The following is a 19,167-nucleotide window of genomic DNA, read 5'->3' on the forward strand; positions in this document are numbered from 1 at the left end:
CATGCCCTTGGTGAAGAAAGTATGGGATCAGCATTCAGGAGGTTGTCCAATGTATCAACTGTGTTGCAAACTAAGGAAGCTAAAGCAGGAACTTAAACATTTCAATAAGACTCACTTCTCCAATATTTCCGATAGAGTCAAAGATGCAAAAGATCACATGGATAAGGCTCAACAAGCTCTGCATACAGCGCCTGAGAATCCAACATTGCGTATGCAAGAAAGAGATGCTGTTCGTAACTATGCTTCTACTGTCAGGGCGGAAGAGAGTTTTTTCATTCATGGTGCTACAAAAGGCAAGGATACAATGGCTTAGCTTGGGGGATCAGAATACTAGCTACTTTCACAAATCAGTAAATGGTAGACAGAATAGAAATAAGCTTCTCTCGGTTACAAGGGAGGATGGAGAAGTCGCTGAAGGACACGAGGCAGTCAAATCAGAAGTAATTGCATACTTCCAGCGTGTATTGGGAGTGAAACAGATGCCTAGGGTCCTGAACGAGGAAGTGATGCAATCGGCTATTAATTACAAACTGTCTTCAACTCAACAGCAGGTACTAGCACAAGATGTAACAAGAGAGGAGATTAAGCATGCTATGTTTAGTTTGAAAAACAACAAAGCTCCTGGTCCGGATGGTTTCAACGCAGGTTTCTTCAAAAGAATGTGGCACATAGTGGGGGAAGATGTAATCAACGCTGTTAGCTCTTTCTTCCAGACTCGTAGAATGCTTAAAGAAATGAATGCTACATCCATTTCCCTTATCCCTAAAGTTGCTAATCCTACGAGGTTGACAGATTTTCATCCTATATCTTGCTGCAATACAGTATACAAATGCATCGCGAAGATTCTAGCTGGGAGAATGAAAGTTGTTTTACCATCCTTAGTAGGTCCGTATCAAATAGCTTTTATCTCTGAACGGAGAATAAGCGACAATATTCTTTTGTCTCAGGAACTAATGAAAGGCTATCATACAACTACGGGTCCTGCTCGTTGTGCTATGAAAGTAGACCTGATGAAGGCTTATGACTCGGTTCAGTGGGATTTTGTTGATGCTACGTTAATAAAAATGGGATTCCCTAGAACAATCATTGATTGGATCATGGTTTGCGTTACATCATGTCAATTCTCAATCAACGTCAACGGTGAACTTGCGGGTTACTTCCAAGGGGGGAGAGGGCTGAGACAAGGTGATCCATTATCTCCATATTTGTTTGTCCTATGCATGGAAATCCTATCAGGGCTGTTTTGCAATATGAGTGCCAACCAAAACTTCAAGTTCCACTGGAGATGCAAGAAGGACAAAATTTCTCATCTTTGCTTTGCCGACAACTTGATGATATTCAACAAAGGGGATGTACATTCAATTCGTATGATCAAAAATGTACTCACAGAGTTTCAAGTTCTATCAGGTCTATATCCAAATCCAAACAAAAGTGACATCTTCTTGAGCAGTCCGTTAGGTGCTGAGAGGGAACAGATTATCAGTATTCTTGCGTTTAGAGAGGGGGAGCTTCCTATGAAATATTTGGGAGTGCCTCTTATCTCGTCCAGACTAAAGGCTGTTAATTGTAAGGGCCTCGTGGATCGAATTACCGCTAAAGTTCGACATTGGACCTGCAGAACACTCTCTTTTGTAGGGCGAGTACAACTGATTAACTCAGTCTTATTCTCCATCCAGGTCTATTGGGCATCTCTATTCCTATTACCTGGGGAAGTAGTGAAAAATGTTGAGCAAATTATGAGATCCTTTCTTTGGTCAGGTTCAGATATGAGCACTACTAGGGCTAAAATGGCTTGGGATCAGGTATGTCTTCCAAAAAAGGAGGGGGGGCTAGGCATAAAAAGGATAGCAGAATGGAACAAGATTGCCTTGTTGAAACATATTTGGAACTTGTGCAATGACTCAGATGGCTCAATCTGGTCTACTTGGATCAGATCCAATCTCTTGCGAGGTAGGAATTTCTGGACAATCAAGGCGCCAGGAAGCTGCTCTTGGGCTTGGGGAAAGATTCTAAAGCTCAGATCCTTAGCATGGCCGAAGATGAAGCATATCATCGGAGATGGAATGACAACCTCTCTATGGTTTGACAATTGGCATCCTCACAGCCCGCTCGCTGATACTTACGGTGAACGTTTCATCTATGATTCAGGTATGGAACACAACGCGAGAGTGAACATGCTGATTAATCACTTAGAATGGAGAATTCCTATCACTCATGCTATTGGCTGGCACCCCATTATAGAAGCTATTCCTTCCACATCTACTCCTAAGGGGCAAAAGGATGAGATTGTTTGGTTGGATTCGCCAAATCAGAGTTTCTCGGTCAAAGTAGCTTGGGAACAACTAAGAATTCATCATCAAATGGTTGATTGGCATGACATCGTGTGGTTCAAGAATGCTGTCCCAAGACATGCATTTCTTCTTTGGGTGGCTATCCAACGGAAACTCTCAACGCAGGATAGACTTCATCGGTTTGGTATTCATGGTCCCAATAGGTGCTCACTCTGTCTCCGCAATAATGAAGATCACAACCACTTGTTCTTTGAATGCTCCTTTGCGAAAGCATTATGGTGGAATGTTTGTGACAGATGCGACATTCTAAGAATGACAAAAAGCTTGGATGAATGGATTCGATTGGCCACTGTCTCTTGGCATGGAAAAAGTCTCGTCAACTTTTCTCGTAAACTGGGTTTCGCAGCTACAGTGTATTGTATCTAGCAAGAACGGAATGCAAGGATCTTTGCAGATGTGTCTAAAGCTTCGAATTTGGTTTTTGATCAAATCGAATGTATCATTCGCGATAAGCTTGTTTTGATGAGGAATGTTCAACAAACAAATGAAAACATAAGGATCCAAAGACTTTGGAGGGTCAATAACATGGACTCTTAATTTGATGTTTAGCTGGTTGTTTTTGTACCCCTAGCATATCTAGTTGGTCTAAGTTTTTGTTTTGTTATATGGCTAGCCTGTAGCCATTTGTTGGTTTTCGTTTCTGTCCTCATTGTAAATCTTGGGTATGCCCATTATATTCTTTGTATCCTTTTCTTTTAATACATAAGTCAGCTTACCAAAAAAAAAGAATTTGTAAGCATGTAGAAGTTTTGTCTAACTTATTAATAGATATGGTAACCACTTATTCTTCATCTTGTCTATATATATATATATATATATATATATATATATGGGCTTCATTTAATTTTGATTTTTCTTTTTGAATTTGTAAGCATGTAGAAGTTCTTGCTAACTATTTAAGTTTGTGATTGTCAATTATATGTTGTGGATCTATCCCTTTTCTCTTTAACTAAGATTAATAATTTTTCTTATTGCCTAAAAATAATTAAAGGAAAAATAGTTGATGCTTGTTAATGGTGTCTCAAAACCCATAATATTTATATAAGAAGTTATTTAGTTTGTGAATAGTGGTTAATCAAGGTATCTAGGTGAATAGTTTTCTTTTCCCTAGCTTAGGAAATACAAAATTAATAGTAAAGCCCTAAATACCTACAAAAATAGAACCAATCGGGGGGGGGGACTTTAAGACTTGTTGATGATAAACTCAGTAGTTTTATAGGAAATATAATAAATGACTTAAAAGATCCTTAAATTCAAGAATAAATGATGTTTGTTCTTATTTTTAGGGTGAAATACTCTAAAATATATATAAGCACTTAAAATATAATAAAGTTCTAAACCTTTTACTTGGATGGTTCTAGGATATTTATACCCCCTAAACCTTGTCATTTTTAGAGAAGAAAAGGACTAAAAGGTTCTTGCTTTTAGTGGCGTTAATGAGTGACAAATATCTCTTATTAATGAGATGATACGTATGGTAGGTCCTTTAAGAGACCTTTTATACATCTATAAGTGTAGGGAGATGTTGTGATGTCACGGTCACACAAATTAATTACCATAGCTTAAATAAACAAGATAGTATAGAGCAAGTAAGGAGTTGATCCCACGAGAAAGGTTTAGTTCAGATTTTTATGTTATATGATATGCAATTGGGGGGGGAGTTGAGATTACTAGGTTATAACAGAATACAATCATGCTAAATTAAATAAATCAGAAAACTATCAAAAGAACAAACCTTGGTTCAAGTAGACGTTCACCTATAAAAATCAGAACTGATAATTGAAACGAAACACCAATTTATATTCTGAATCTTTATTTTTTCTTACAATTAGTTAGTTAACCAATTCGCAGTGGAACTAACCCTAACTAGTAAATAACCATGGTGTTTGTACTAGTAATTTTATTCAATGGCAACGTTAAGAACTAGATAAATTGATTAATCTAGACAATATAACTGTCCGCAGTTCATGTTTTATTTGTTCGAATGTTCTCCCTAAGATTAATAACGTAGATCCATCATAATTATTAAACTTAGTTGCTTCACAAGTTTATATACAATAACTCCGGTTTTGATATCAAACTTAACAATAGATTATCTATAATAATAACTTAGAGCCGCTCCAGCAATTAAAATAAACAATCGTATGCAATAAGTATAGGAAAACAAATATATTCATCATATAAACTGAAAAGAAAAGGTAAAATAAATCTCACAATTCTTGAAATCTGAAGGTTTTTGTGTCCTTGTAACCAAGAAAAAGAGTTTAGCCTTGCATGTTTATTGAACAACTAATCAAAAGGAAAGAAGAATGCATGATTTTGGGTTATTGAAGGAAATGGTGTGTTTTTCTTCTCTTTTGGCCACCTGCTCTCTTGCTTTCTCTTTTTCTTTATATTTGATAGGAAACTCTAATCCCTCTTTCCTACAAAATATCCTTATCTAAGTAGACAATTTATATTTAAGTAGTTTAATAATTATTTTTCTAAAAAAAAAGAAGAAATAGCCTTGCATAAAATCCTCAAGCTTTGACTTTGAGCTTAAAAATAGTTAAATTGCCTAAATAAAGACTTGGATGTCGGTTTGGATGCTTTGGGAAGTAATTTGGACTTATTTCTTCACAAAACCTGTCTATTAGCAGAATTCATATGTCATCTTAGAAAAATTATATCTCTATCACATGAGCTCCTTTTTTGCTAAACTTTGGTAGGTTAATAGGTTTTCGAGTCAAAATTTAATAAAATTAAGTTTGCATCAAATGGACTTCTGTAGCTCAAGATATTCAAGTCGAAATGGTTAAAGGTCAACACTGGTAAAATGTGAGATGTGTCTTTGAAGGTTGTGATTTTCATGCTTTATTTTTTTCTTGCCATATATGTATAGAAAGGTATGAATGTTAGCTTTTTAATGCCACTAGAATCACATCGTTTTGACTTCTAAAGCTCAAGCTCTGCCTAAAACATCGATCGGAGGTCAAAACTGTCAATTATCTCTAATTTACTTCATTTTGAATGATAGTTTATCCAACCTATAATATTTTTAGTTTAGATGTTCATCTAGGACTTGGCATATTGTCTTGAGTTCAGTTGATTGTTGAACCCAAGTATGTTTAGTCTATTTACACAACCAAAAGATTGATGTCTTCTCCCAAGTGCAGGAGTGTCGAAGTAATAAATAACCCGGCAAGACCAAGGTCGAACCACAGGGAGGTCAACTATATAAATTATAAATAACAATACGATAACAACAACGATAATAACAATAATAGTAATAGTAATATTAAGAGTAATAATAATAATACTCAGTACGTGGCGTTGTTATACCTGAGAATGATCTAAAAGATCGGGTCACAGGTTTCCAGCCTATATACTGAGTTTATGAAAAGATCAAAGAGATATATTATATAATATAAATAGATTTCTGATGTGAATGAACAAGGCAAGACCAACAATGTCAGGATCCTTGATCAAACACAGAGCATACTTAACATACATAAAATATAACAAGAATATAAATAATAATAATAATATAGTAGTAGTAGTAATAAAAGAGAAGAGAACTTTGAGATGGAAGATTACTGTAAGGATTAAACAATGATAAAACAGATGTCAAGGTTAGAGGATTCCCTAATGGTATTTCAAATAAATATAATATAAACTCTTTTTATTACTCAACTAGAAACCACACACAAAGGAGGTTCCAATCGGATGATTTATTGTTATTAGCTCATTATAAATTATTAAAATGATCATATTAATTATCTTATCTAAGTAACACCATACTTATAAATATCATCAGGCATTCATGTTGCTAGCTTATGTTAACAACAAATCAAGTTCCTATCATAATAATGATGTCGGCCGAAAACTATGAAGGATCAAGCATTTGATGTACCAAGTGTTATACAACACAAATCTAGATTAACCATTAAGCAAGGTATTAAGAATTAGTAAGATAAAAAGATAAAACATGTTAATAACAATCTTTCTTGGATATAAACATTAAAGTCCATGTTGAGTTTATATTATATCTATTCTAACACCACTAGTGAAACCTTTTCACCTTGACACAATTAACTTAGCTAAACATAATGAAGAAAAAAAACATAAATAAACAATATAAGAACATAAACATTATATAAGTTAACTAAGTATAGGAAAGGAAATGAAAAAGCATAAACAAGAGATTAATATAGCATGAAAGAAAACTTGAACATTACAAAGAGAGAAAGCAAGAAGATGATTTTGATCTGAAAAATAATATGACTAAATACATGGCAAATGCCTCTTTTTTTATAGGCTAAAAATTAGAACTATTGATTGGTTGACAAACTATTTAGTTGGTGGCCAACTGCTTGACCGCTTTTTATGATCGGCTTGTTTTAACTCGCAAGTGCACGAGTGTGCGATGTAGCAATTAACTCGGTAAGATCGAGGTCATATCCACAGAGAGCTAGATCTGGAAATTAAGCTAGGTAACAACAAAAAAAACTCAAGAGAAATTAAATTAACAATAACTTGGTTGAAAATAATTGATGGATTTGTTTTCGAAGATGAAAAATTGTAAATAGATTTTAAAAGACAAGAAAACGTAAGTCTTGGTCCAAATCAATTTTAATGATGATGTATTGGTGATTTCTTCAACATATATAAGATAACTCAACCTAATATCAATGATGGTGATATTAGATCGGAAGATATTACAATGAAGTTTAAAAAGATTAAGATTAATTATTGCTTAAGAATGAACAAGTACTTTCAAATTAAGTAAGACATTGAATCAAGTAATCTCTATACCAAAACTAAGGTTTGCGCATAAAAATTCAAGATTTTAACATTACCTAAATGATTTCTAAAATTTCTTTGCAATAATAAAACATTCATGAAGAAAATGAGAAGATAAACATTAAGATTCATTCATATCTTAAAGAACTCACCTCAATCACCATCATCCTTGATTTGGATCCAAGAAAGAGATTAGCCAACCATGATTATATAGAAGAACACTTTAATAAACATGAAATAACTTGAATCAAACTGAAATAATAAGTTTTACAAACTAAAGAACCGAAATCTACAAAGAAGAACACAATAGAATTCCAGTAAAAATTCGGACACAAATCTGACTCTAACTTTGGACAGCAATTCGACACTCTTAGAAGCCTCCTCTGGAGATGGCTATTAGAGACATATTTATAAGCAATTCTGTTAGCTTTCCAGATCAATAAAGAACCGCTCATTTAGACATCTGAGTCAAATGTTATGGGAAAAACACCAAAAGGTGTTCTGAAAAATCAAATCAGGCCAGCTTGGAGAACACTTTGGTGCACGTTTTTCTTCCTCCTTTATGAGCTGTCTCTTTCTTCTTTTTGACCCAAAATAATGTCACAATGTTCCCTCCAGATTTCCATCCATGTGCTTGCCCTCTTGGATCAATGAATTACCCAAAATAAATTAAATGTTATTTGTTGTGTGGACATGTAGGATCATGGATTGTGCTTGGGCTGATTTGGAGGCTGATTTGGGGCTGAATTTGAGCATCAAATAAGTATACAAATGTACATATTATTTGGGCTAAAATTGACATTGAAACCTTGAGTGTTTGATGGTTGAAGTTTGCACACAACATAAGGCAAGTTTGGGCTTGAAATAGATCATATGATATTCTTTTCTAGAATTGGAATAGAATTGATTTTTGGGGCAAATTTAGAGCACTAATTTCAACCAAGATTTGCTTCAATCTTCAACTAAATTTCTCTTCAATTCTTTGTTCCGAATTCTGACGTTGAATTTTCTGAAATAATTCATTTAAGCTCCAAAAACCTATCGAAACATCAAAAGAAACTTCATTACTAAAAAGCACATCACTTATTATAAAAACCCAAATAAAAACAATAAATACATATGTAAAATAAAATACTTAATGATACTTTTGATGCACAATCACCAACCATTGATTTGGTGGCTCATTCTTGACATTGTTGGCTGCTGGTTCTTGATATTGTCGGCTGGTTATTGATATTGTTGGCTGGTCAAAATGTCATTGCTAACATCAGAATTAGAGCCCTTTGTTCCATGAAATCTGTGGGCAATTGTCTTAGCTTTCCAACAAAAAAAACCAGAGCTCATTTGGAATTCTAGAACTCAAGATATGAGCTGAAAACCGAATAGTGTCTGAGCTGCAGGACAGGTTCCGACTTCTCCGTTGTTCCTAAGATTTGAACTTGAAAAAGGCAGACTTGAGTCTTGGACTCTTCATGAAAGTTTTAGGTCTATGTATTAGCTTTTCCATCCATATAAAGTAGACCTAAATCCGAGTTCTACAACTCCAGTTATGATCCAATAACCAAATGGTGTTCCAGTTTGGAATTGAACCAGCATCTCTTCTCTTAGCCTAGTCCTCTTTTTGTCTCTTCACTTTCAATAGTTAATCACATCAATAAATCCTTTGAATTGTGAGATATACCTGCATTCAAAATAAGCATTTACCATAAATTAAAGATATATTATATTATCAGACATGCTGTAGTTAGGGAATTTAATAATACTTTAGTGCAATATGATGATATAAAACCTTAATGAGAATGCACTTTTAAGTACTAATCACACCTTCCAACCAACTTATTACTAGTCCCTAGTAATCAAAGTGTTAAAATAGAAAAACAATTTGCAAGTTCTACAAAGCAAGGTATTCATCATTTAACTTCCATTAATCTATCCAAATAAATAAACTCTCATTAAATTATATATCTGCTTCATACTTCTTAAACAAGATATTAATAAACCTTCTTTTATGTGCTCAATGTATGAAAACATAAATGATGGGGCTTTTATTGGAAGAAAACAATATTATGTTCTAATGTTTTTCTAAGGTTAACTTCTTTGGGTTTAGATTATTATCTTTTTTTTTTGGTATATATACATATAACTTAAAACACAATGCATCATTAACCCATATAGCGAGCTTTAGGCTAATGACTCCCAGACCAGTTGGTCTTAGGGCATTAGGTGTTGAGACACCCCTACGAGCTTAGTAACTCAGGCTGCAGATACTGATATGTAGATAGTGCAATGTTTGATTCCCTTAAGCTTTCTCCTCAACCCATATAACAAGTACTGGACCAATAGCTCCCAAGTCAGTTGACTTTAGGGTACTAGGTGCTAAAACACCCCTTCGGGCTTAATTGCTTAAATCAAGGAGGCTACGAAACCAAACTTATCTACTTTTTTTATTCAATTTGTTTTTGTTTTTGTTTTTTTTTTTTTTTTTTGCAAATTATATACGCCCTTTCCCTTAGTTGTTACCTTTAACAAAAGAACATGAATAATGTAATAATCCAATATGTAACCCACAATCATATGTTAAAGTGTGTGTGTGAAAATGAAGGTTTAAGAATACTTATTAAATGAGTATATGAGCAGAATTAAGTGATAAGAATGCGAGAGTTTGTAAACCTGAATATTTCAAGAAGTATTATGATAGATCTTGTTAAGAATGTTTAGTAAGATGTGTCTCAAGAGTCACTAAAGTTCCTCCTTTACTCTACCATCCTAGTAACAACAGTTTTTCAAATTATTTTAATAATAGAAAACACAGTTAGTTAATAATTTTTTTGTTTTTTAATATCAACTATTACCCTCTCACCCAAACCAAAACGAGACATTGTCCTCAATGTGCTAAGGCAGAAAGAAAGAGTATAGAAGACATCACCTGAAACAGCAACTATTGACAAACCTGAAACATACTTAAACAAATATAAAAAAGAACAAAACACAATTATGATATTAATAAAACCAAAAGACACAAGTTGTCACAAACTAAGGCTCAAATCCAATCTAAGCTTTTTACGGCGTTCCGTGATTGACCAATTCAGTCGACTCATAGAGGAGTCAACTACAGGGATGAAAGATTATAGTTCATCAATCAATTGCTCAGCAGTAGCAGCAGAGATGAGGATTTGTCGCGCTAAAAAAGTTAGAAATTGTTGTTCCACAACATGATCAAGAAAAGACAGTAAAGTATTATAAAAATCATTAACATTTAGCAAACCTATAGGTTTCTGGTGAATGTTCATTTGAGCCCAAGAGGAAATATGAAAGATCTCTTCCAATGTGCCCAGACCACCTGATAATCGGACCTTTGCTTCAATCATCCAACAAATATCTTCAGGAATTCCATGTTTCATTAACAACCTCAATCTTTCACACATAGCACGGTAAATTTTTATAATTGCATTTTGAGGTAGAGCGGGAAAATACTTTTTCAATTTTTTCAAGAGTGGTGTCCATTTTTCAAAACAGAAGTGGAGAAGAGATGCAAAGAAAAGAGAATGAACAAGGGATTGAACAAATATATACATATATATCAGTTATCATGGGAAACTGAAAGAACTGACGTAAGAGTCACGAAGTACCGTTATCCGCCATTTGACCGAGGTTGGAGAAAGACTAGCAAAACAAGAGTGACACGAAAAAGAAACACAAAAATAATGTGAGAAAAACAAAACAATCAACCTTTATATACAGGAGCATTCAAACCAACAAATTCAATTTCACTAGGAAAATTATCAAAGTAAGCTTTCAAACGATGTCCATTTACCTTAAAAACATTGTCATTCTTTGGATTCTCAATATCAAAGGCCCTATAAGGATACACATGTTTCACAATAAATGGACCGCTCCATCTTGATCTTAGCTTTACAGGAAATAAATGGAGTCGAGAATTATAAAGCAAAACTTTTTGACCAACATCAAATGTTTTTCTTAAGATTCTCTTATCATGAAACTCTTTGATTCTTGCTTTATGAATTTTTGAATTCTCATATGCATCATTTCTTATTTCCTCAAGCTCATTTATTTGTAACTTACGCAGTTGGCTAGCATCATCTAGGTTTGAATTGAAAGCTTTAATAGCCCAATAAGCTTTGTGTTCAAGTTCCACAGACAAATGACAAGATTTTCCATAAACCAACCTATAAGGTGACATATCTAATGATGTTTTAAAAGCAGTTCGATAAGCCCAAAGTATATCATTAAGTCTTAAAGACCAGTCCTTCCGATTAGGGTTCACTGTTTTTTTCAAGATTTGTTTGATCTCCCTATTAGCAAGTTCTACTTGTCCATTTGTCTGGGGGTGATAAGGGGTGGCAACTTTGTGTGTGATTCCATATTTCTTCATTAAAGACTCAAATGGCTTGTTACAGAAATGTGTTCCACCATCACTTATCATGGCCTGAGGGATTCCAAATCGACTCAAAATATTTCTTTTAAAAACTTGATCACTGTTTTATGATCATTATTACGACTTGGAATTGCCTCTATCCATTTTGAAACATAGTCTACTGCGACTAATATGTAAACAAAACCAAATGATGGAGGAAATGGACCCATAAAATCTATACCCCAACAGTCAAAGATTTCAATGACAAGAATAGTATTTAAAGGCATCATGTGATGTTTTGAAGTAGATCCTAACTTTTGACAGTTTTCACAAGTTTTGCAGAATGCATGCGTATCTTTAAACATGGTGGGCCAATAAAATCAACATTGTAAGATTTTTGCAGTTGTCTTTCTTGATGAGAAATGACCCCCACAGGCCTCAGAATGACAAAATTTAATAACACTACTTACCTCATTGTCGGGAATGCATCTTCGAAATATTTGATCAGGACAATATTTGAATAAGTAAGGGTCATCCTAATAAAAGTTCTTCACTTCGTTCAAGAACTTTTTTTTTTCTTGAGTACTCCAATGAGCTGGCAAATGTCATGAAATAAGAAAATTAACAATATTAGCAAACCAAGGCATTGTAGAGACAGAAAGGAAAGTAGTCATTAATTGGTGTGATGTTAGATCTTAAATCAGTTGTCAATCTTGACAAATGATCCGCGATAATATTTTTCGGTGCCTTTCTTATCCTTGATTGCGATATCGAATTCTTGAAGTAACAAAATCCACCACACCAATCTAGCCTTAGAATCCTTCTTAGAAAGAAGATATTTCAACGCTGCATGATCGCTAAAAACAATAACAGGTGAGCCAACAATATAAGATCTGAATTTTTCACATGCAAATACTACTGCAAGTAATTCCTTTTCAGTGGTAGTGTATTCATTTGAGCACTATTTAAAGTTTTACTTGCATGGTAAATCACATAGGGTTTCTTGTCTTTTCTTAGTCCTAAAACAGCACCCACGACATAATCACTAGCATCACACATTATTTCAAAAGGTAATGACCAATCAGGAGGTTGAATGATAGGAACAGAAGTAAGTAAGCAAGCTTTTAAGTTTAACAAAGGCTTCTTCACAATGTTCAGTCCATTCAAAAACATTATCCTTTATTAGAAGGTTACATAATGGCTTAGATATTACACTAAAATCTTTGATGAACCTTCTATAAAAACCAGCACGTCCTAAGAATGATCTAACATTTTTAATAGATTTTGGTGCTGGCAAGTTGGCAATTAACTCGATTTTAGATTTGTCAACCTCAATTCCTATTGATGAAACAATGTGATCAAGAACAATACCATTTGTTACCATAAAATGACATTTTTCCCAATTCAGCACAAGATTCTTCACTTCACACCTGTTCAAAACCTTTTCCAAGTTATTTAAACAATCATCAAATGAATTACCAAAAACAGAAAAGTCATCCATAAAAATTTCAAGAAAACGTTCAACCATATCACTGAATATGCTAAGCATGCATCTTTGAAACGTGGCTGGTGCATTACATAATCCAAAAGGCATCCTTCGATATGCAAACGTACCAAATGGACATGTGAAAGTAGTTTTCTCTTGATCTTCAAATGCAATTTCAATTTGGTTGTAACCTGAATAACCATCTAGAAAACAATAAAATTCATGACCCGCAACTCTTTCTAGAATTTGATCCATGAAAGGTAAAGGAAAATGATCTTTTCTAGTCATTGAATTAAGTTTCCTATAGTCAATGCACATGCGCCAACCAATAATAGTCCTAGTTGGAATTAACTCATTCTTCTCATTTGTTATCACAGTGACTCCAGACTTTTTGGGTACAACTTGGGTAGGACTTACCCATTTGCTGTCAGAAATAGGATAAATGATTCCATTATCTAGAAGCTTAATGACTTCATTTTTCACTACTTTTTTCATATTATGATTAAGCCTTCGTTGCATTTCTCTAGAGGGTTTAACATTTTCCTCCAAAAAAATCCTGTGTGTGCAAATCAAAGGGCTAATTCCTTTTATGTCAGCTATGGTCCATCCTAATGCATTTTTGTGCATTTTCAGAGTCTGTAATAACTTACCTTCTTGATGAACATTAAGTTTGGAAGAAATTATTACCGAAAAAGTTGCATTTTCTCTCAAAAATGAGTATTTGAGATTAAATGGTAATGGCTTCAAATCGGGTTTTGGTGGTTGAACACTTGAAGGTATGGATTCAATTGATTATGGTGGCAATTCCTCAATTTTTGGTCTCCAACTATTTGCCTTTGACTCTTCCTGAAAATAAACCATTTGCAAATCTTCAGATTCATTAAACTCAGTTTCACTGGAAGAATTTTCAAATTCATCATAAATTAATTTTTCAATAAAATCTACTTCCTGTAAATCATTATCATCTCCAGGTTGCTTGTAAATGTTAAAAACATTCATCTCCAATGTCATGTTTCCAAAAGATAACTTCATCACTCCATTCCTACAATTAATTAATGCATTAGAAGTTGCAAGAAATGGACGTCCTAAAATAACAAGAATTGAATTGCATGCTTCAACAAGTTGTGTATCCAACACAATAAAATCCACAAGAAAGATGAATTTATCAACTTGTACTAACACATCTTCAACTATTCCTCTAGGCACTTTTACAGATCTATCAGCAAGTAAAAGAGTTACAGAAGTAGGTTTTAACTCACCTAGATTGAGACTTTGAAAAACCGAATATGGAAGTAAATTCACACTAGCTCCAAGATCAAGTAAAGCTATTTCAATTTTATGTTCTCCAATAAAGCAAGAAATTGTAGGACAACCAGGGTCTTTATATTTCAAAGCATTATTATTCTGAAGAATAGCACTTACTTGTTCGGCTAAAAATGTTTTCTTTTTCACATTCAGTTTTCTCTTCACAGTGCATAGATCTTTCAAAAAATTAGCATAGGAAGGTACCTGTTTAATAGCATCCAATAAAGGTATATTGATCCTTACCTGTTTGAAAGTTTTAAGGATTTCAGAATTGTGATTGACTTTCCTTTATTTGGTCATGGCATGAGGAAATGGTAGTGCTGGCGGAGAATCAGTCTTTTCTTTACAATGTTCAGATTCAACCCTTTCCTTACCCTCAGAGATTGACTCATCATCTTTCTCACAAGGTTCAAGAGTGGGTTTTTCAATAACCTTACCACTGCGAAGAGTGATGACTGATTTGACTTGATCCATATGTTGGTTTCCTCAAGATTTCTTCTAGGAGGTGGAGCATAAGGAGGTGCATATCCATGAGAATTTTGGAAATTATGGTGTGCTTGAAACGGTGGCTGTGAAGTTTGTGCATTATTGTTATCACTTTTCCAACTGAAATTTGAGTGATTTCTCCAACCAGGATTGTATGTTTGCGAGTATGGGTTATGATTGGGCCTTTGGAAACTGTTTAAAGCATGAGCTTGTTCAAGGAGGCATTCCTTGAAAAAAGGCAAAGTTGGACAGTCATTGGTTGCATGTTCATTTGTTTCACAGATTTGACATACAATGTCTTGAACATATTTTAATTGACCACTCTTTTTCAATTCTAGTGCCTCGACTTTTCTAGCTAAAGATGCAAACTTGGCTTGGAGGTCATGATCTTCCCTAAGGTTATGCATACCTCCACTAGATGTATGAGTTTTACTTGGTGCCTCATAAGTACCCGTAGTGTCCCAATTTTGCGCATTTTCAGCTAGCAAGTTTAGATACTCCATTGCTTCATTAAGGTCTTTATCTTCAAAAGTTCCATTACACAAATTCAACCACTTGTCTATTTTTAGGTGTTAACCCTTCATAAAATTATGAAACCAATCTCCATGTTTCAAAACCATGATGAGGGCAAGTATTAAGTAAGTCTCGATACCTATCCCAACATTGGTAAAATGTTTCACCTGGTTTTTGAGTGAAAGTGGTGATTTGTCTTTTGAAAGAGTTGGTTCTGTGAGATGGAAAAACTTCTTTAAAAATTGTTGTTGCATCATCCCAAGCACGAATGGATCCTGACCTAAGATTTTGTAGCCATGTTTTAGCTTTATCTTTTAATGAAAATGGAAAAAGCTTTAATCTAATGGTATTCATGCTACAATCTAAGTCATTATAGGTGTTACAAACTTCTTCAAATTCTCTCAAATGCAAGTATGGATTTTCTCGATCTAAGCCATGAAAAGAACGTAAAAGTTGAATAATGCCTGGCTTAAAATTAAAATGAGATGCATCAGGAGGGAAAACTATGCATGAGGGTGCACTTGTTCTTGTGGGATTCATGTGGTCTCTAAGTTTCCTAACACGGTTATTCTCATTATTCTCATTATGAAGTGACTGGTTATCTTCTTCGACCATATTTTTCTGAAAATGATGAGGATACCCTACAAAGTCTACCACTTAATGTACGTGACCAAACACTCATGCACGTGTAGAAAGAGAATAAAAGGAAGAAGAAAACAAAAGAAAAATAAACAAAACAAAAGAAACAAAGTTAGATACAAGAAAAGTGAAAAGAGAAAACAAAATAAATACTATAATTTATACAAGAATTTACCTCCCTGGCAACGGCGCCAAAAACTTGACACGAACAAAAGATTGATGTCTTCTCCCAAGTGCAGAAGTGTCGAAGTAATAAATAATCCGGCAAGACCGGGATCAAACCACAGAGAGGTTAATTGTATAAATTATAAATAACAATACAACAGCAACAACAGCAACAACAATAACAATAATAGTAATAGTAATAATAATATTATTAGTAATAATAATAATAATAATAATAATAATACTCAATATGTGACATTGTTATACCTGAGAATGATCTAAAAGATCGGGTCACAGGTTTCCAGCCTATATACTGAGTTTATGAAAAGATCAAGGAGATATATTATATAATATAAACAGATTTCTGATGCGAATGAACAAGGCAAGACCAACAATGTCAGGATCCTTGATCAAACACAGAGCATACTTAACATACATAAAATATAACAAGAATGTAAATAATAATAATAATAGTAGTAGTAGTAGTAATAATAAAAAGAGAAGAGGAAGAAATTAATGAGAACTTTAAGATGAAAGATTATTGTAAGGATTAAACAATGATAAAAACAAATGTCAAGGTTAGAGGATCTACTAATGGTATTTCAAACAAGTATAGTATAAACTCTTATTACTCAATTTGGAAACCACACACGAAGGAGGTTCCAATCGGATGATTTGTCATTAATAGCTCATTATAAATTGTTAACATGATCATATTAATTATCTTATTTACGTAACACCAAACTTTTAAATATTGTCAGGAATTTCTGATGCTAACTTAAGTTAACAACAAATCAAGTTCCTTTCATAGCACAGGTGTAGGTAATACCATACGGTTGGGCTATGAGAGTGCCGAGCATTTGTTGTACCAAGTGTTATACAACACAAATCTAGATTAACCATTTAACAAGCAAGGTATTAAGAATTAGTAAGATAAAAAGATAAGACATGTTAATATTAAACATTAAGGTCCATGTTGAGTTTACACTATACTTATTCTTACACCATTAGTGTAACCTTTTCACCTTGACATAATAAATTTAGCTAAACATAATGAAGAAGAGAAACATAAATAAACAAAACAAGAACATAAATAAGATACAAGTTAACTAAGGAAAGGAAAGGAAATGAAAAGCATAAACAAAATATTAATGAAAGCAAAACTTAAGAATTACAAAAAAAAAATATAAAGAGAGAAATAAAGAGCATGAACTTGATCTGAACAACCAAGCCCCTAAATACATGGCAAATGCCTCCTTTTATAGGCCAAAATTTGGAATTATTGATTTGATGACTAATTGTTGAGTGGGTGGCCAACTCTTGATTTTGTGAAAATCCTTATACTCTTGTCTGAATAAAATGAAATTGCTAGCATTAGAACTAGGACCACTTGAAAACATGAAAGTTGTAGTAAATTGACTCAAATTTTCAGGAAAAAAAAAAGAGGTCATTTGGACTTCTAGAACTCTAGATATGGACCAAACACTGAACAGTGTTTGGGCTGCAGGACAGATTCAGACTTCTCTGTTGTTGCTATAATTTAGACTTGCAAACGGCCTTCTTAGATGTTGGTGTCCACATGAAAGTTGTAGGCCTATGTCTTACTGAATTTGTGTAAAACTTTGAGATCATTTTGACATCTAGAACTCGAGATATGACCCAATTACCGAACAGTGTTCCAGTTTGAACTGCACCAACATCTCTTTTCTAAGTTTGGCCCTCTCTTTGTCCTTTTAATTTCCATACTTGAACTCATCAATCAATCCTTTGATTTATGTGATAGGTCTGCATTTAAGATGAACATTTACCATATATTAAGGCATTTTATAGTATTAGACTTGTTATTATAAAACATGCTTTAGTTAAGGAGTTATTGATACTTTAAGTGCAAAATGATGATATAAAACCTTGATAAATATGTACTTTTAAGGACTAATCACCAGCCCTGACAAGTATTTGATTTGTGCTGAGAATGAGTTGGTTGTTACGAAGAACGTTATCTCTCCTTCCACCGTTGACCATGTGCTGGTTAAGGACTGCTCTGACTGCGATGCCTTTGAAGAAGATGAAGTTGACTACTCTGTTTCTGAGTATGCATCTGGAGGAAGTTCTAAGTTTTTTCGTTCCCTTACTCCAATCCCTGCTATTGGGAAGCTGGACTTGCCCTCTGGCAGTGAGCTGATGGTCCCTCCTCCACCATTGGGTGATTCGGGGAAATCAACCTCCAATCCTGCTCCCGCTACTCAACACGCCTCTTCTCCAAGTAACTCCCCTATGACTGCCCCTAGTAAATGGCGTGATCTGTTTGCATCTAATCAAAACCCAGGTGTTTGCCCTAAACTATTGCATTATTCTGAGATTAGCACTATCAAAACTTGTACTCTTCTTAATGATGACTTGGCTAGTCACTCTGATATTTGGAATTTATGCATTGTGGGCTTTGTTGCTAGCAAATTTCCTAGTTGTAAAGCTTTGAGCAACATTATCTCAGATACTTGGCACTGTGAAGTCAAGTTAACTATCCATGAATCTGGCTGGTTAGTGTATCAATTTAAAAATGTTGATGATAAACTAGTTGTTCTTGCTGAAGGGCCTTATTCGGTCTATGGTCGTCCTCTTCTTCTGCAACTCATGTCAGAATACTTTAATATTTCTACTAAAAATATGACCAAGGTGCTTGTATGGGTGAAATTTCCAAACCTCCCACTGAAATGCTGGTCAATTCAGGGTCTCTCCAAGATATCTTGTGTCCTTGGAAAGCCATTACAGAGTGACAAGCTTACAGCCACTATGGAGCGGTTATCTTTTGCTAGAGTCTTAATTGAACTTGATTTACTGGATGAACTGCCTAGTTCTATCCCTATTTGCCTCCCTAACGGCACTACTCTAAATCAATATGTTGTCTATGAAACTTTGCCGAGATTTTACAAGCACTGCCGGGTTCTTGGACACTCTACTGGAGCATATACTAAATTCTCTACACCTGTTGATCTTGATAAAAAGGGCTCCTCAGATACGGCTGCCCCTCCTACTAGCCCTCCTTAGGGGTGGCGTGTTAGTGCCTT

At 34.3% G+C, this 19,167-nt stretch overlaps 1 pseudogene; it reads right to left on the reverse strand.

Moving 5' to 3' along the window:
* Positions 1–10,764: 10,764 nt before the first annotated feature.
* Positions 10,765–18,124, reverse strand: LOC140954688 (uncharacterized; annotated as a pseudogene).
* Between the last annotated feature and the right edge of the window lie 1,043 nt (positions 18,125–19,167).

Source organism: Populus alba, chromosome 16, assembly GCF_005239225.2.
Source record: "Populus alba chromosome 16, ASM523922v2, whole genome shotgun sequence".
Taxonomy (NCBI): Eukaryota; Viridiplantae; Streptophyta; class Magnoliopsida; order Malpighiales; family Salicaceae; genus Populus; species Populus alba.